Source organism: Gavialis gangeticus, unplaced genomic scaffold (assembly GCF_001723915.1).
Source record: "Gavialis gangeticus isolate Ggan-Ray unplaced genomic scaffold, GavGan_comp1, whole genome shotgun sequence".
NCBI classification, from domain to species: Eukaryota; Metazoa; Chordata; order Crocodylia; family Gavialidae; genus Gavialis; species Gavialis gangeticus.
Window position 1 is genome coordinate 33,082,494 of NW_017729004.1, and position 2,554 is coordinate 33,085,047.

The following is a 2,554-nucleotide window of genomic DNA, read 5'->3' on the forward strand; positions in this document are numbered from 1 at the left end:
AGCAAGCTGATAGAATCCTAGAAAATTCAGGTTAGAAGGGACCTCAGGAGGTCATCTAATCCAACCTCCTGGTCCCCCTGAAGCAGAACCATCCCCAACTAGATCATTCCAGCCAGGGCTTTGTCAAGCTGGGCCTTAAAAACCTCCAAGGATGGAGATTCCACAGCCTCTCCAGGTAACCTGTTCCAGTGCTTCCACCCTTCTAGGGAGATAATTTTTCCTAGTATCCAACCTAAACCTCCCTTGCTGCAACTTGAGATCACTGCTCCTTGTTCTGTCATCTGCCACCACTGAGAACAGTCTAACTAACTCCATCCTCTTCGGAACTGCCCTTAAGGTAGTTAGGGAGGGTGTCTCTTGCAGTCTCTTCCCTGAGCTACCATTACTATGCTAAGGCAGCGTTCTGACAAGGTGACAGCAACAGGTCTTAATTCAGTCTTAAACTCATCTAAAGAGAGATGATTTTCAGATGAGCTTAAGACTGAATTAAGACCTGTTGCTGCCACCCTGTCAGAAGGGTGCCTTAGCACAGCTGCTAGAAAAAATGGGGCTTACCCTTGCAGCTTCTTCCATGCTCTACCTCAAATGAACTGGGACTTACCTGTCCATTAACTCCCTTCAAGAATGGAAGGAACTGCTTTTGAAGGAAACAGTTACTGTCTCAGGGCCCTTTTCATGGGAGGCTCATGGGAAGTGCTGAAGGAAAAGGGGCCATCATTATATTTATTAGTCTGCCCTTCCCCAAGTAATAAACATCATCTTTGCTTGCAAGATAGGTCTGTAAGCATCTCTTAGTGATGGCTGGTATTTGTGGCAGTACCACTTCTGTTTACTGTGGGATAGAACAGACCAGACAAAAGAGTTACTTCAGCTGGAGCCGAAGTCCCCTATGCCTTCAAACAGTGTAACTGTTTAAGTTGCCCATGCCTTTTATTTGCTCTACAGAAGTAGGGGGGTCTAATAGAACTCGGGGTGTTCCCTTTTCACATGCTGAGCAAGGGATCTGTTCCTTGATGCTCCAGATCCTTGATCCTATTGCCATCTGTTTCCACTCCCCCAAACGCACCTGCATCATGCCTTCCAAATTATGCTGAATCTGCTCTTCCTCAGAAGAAGCAAAAGCAGGCAGAAGAGAAAAAAATCCTCTGCTGCTGCTGTTGATAGTCTCTGAAGCTGTAAGTAGGAGGAAGAGTTGTTTAAGTTCAAGTAGGAAGTCAACAAACAGTAAATGGCTGTAAAGAGAGTTGCCAAGTTCTTTTAAGAAAAGGTGAAGACTTGTTACGAAAGAGTGGAAGGAGAGTTGGATCAATGAGGATCAAAGAGGAGTGGAAGGAGAGTTGGATTAATGCATAATGCTTTAATGTTGAGATATTTTACCAGTGCTTAGCAGAGGAACAGATCTGTCTGTGTGTAGGCCAGGGATGGGCAAAGTCTGGCCTCTGGGCCAGATCGGGCCCACGGCAGACTCCCATTTCCCAGCAGCCCTTGCCCATGTCACAGTGGCTGATTTCCATGGAGACCCCAGTAGCAGTGGTGCCATGACTGTGGAGCCAGGGTTTTCACAGAGACCAACCCCAGCAGCACTGGCAGGATGCATGGCTGAGCAGGGAGCTGCTCTGGGCCCAGGGCTGGGATCTTGCAGTGGTGGCAGCATAACCTGGAGTCGGAGCAGAGTCGTGATCTGCTGTTCGCACTGTGTGAACAGGCAGCAGGTCATGGCTCTGCCCTAGCTCTGGACTGCGCTGTCACCACTGCAAGATCCTGGCCCCAGAGCCACTACCTGCCTAGCCATGTGTCCTGCCAGCGCTGCTGGGGCCAGTCTCCATGGAAATCCTGGCCCTGCACTGCCACTACTGGGGTCTCCATGGAAACTGGTCACAACAACAGGAGCAGGGAATGCTGGGAAATGGGAGTCTGGCTACTGGCTGGGTCCACCACTTTGTCCACTTCTGGTCTAGGCATTCACAAAACACATGGTAGGGATATATGAGATGTTCATTAGAATATTTCTCCCTACTGTAGAAGTGAACTCAGTAAAATTAAGTGAAATTGTGCAGTAGTTGATTTACTGAAAGATACAAGCTTCCCAAATGTGAAATACATTTTTAAAATTAGCTTTAAAGTTGAAACAAGCCAGTTAAACCAGTTTACAAAAATGTGAAAAATTCTTCAACTAGAATCTGGTTCCTGTTCAGAAGAGTGGCAAAACCATTTGTATTGCAGCTGTATTCACACAGCAATAACTGAAGATTTGATTTCAGAAATGTGGACAATGTGCTAGAAGTTATCTGCCACTGAACATGGAATAGTCTACCAAAGAAGCAGATCATTATAGATTAGCAATAGAAAAAAGGGGGAAGGCTTCCCTTTAAATATTGGGAAATTACAATATTTCGCTCTTTTTATACATTTAACTAGCAAACAGGAGATCAGTGCAGAGTGGGGGGGCTGCTTATGCTTGCTTATAGCCGCTCATTGCCTTTAGCGGACAAGCCACTACATTCTGCACTCAGGCTAAAGAAAAGGCAGCAGAATGGCCAAAGCTTGATCCTAT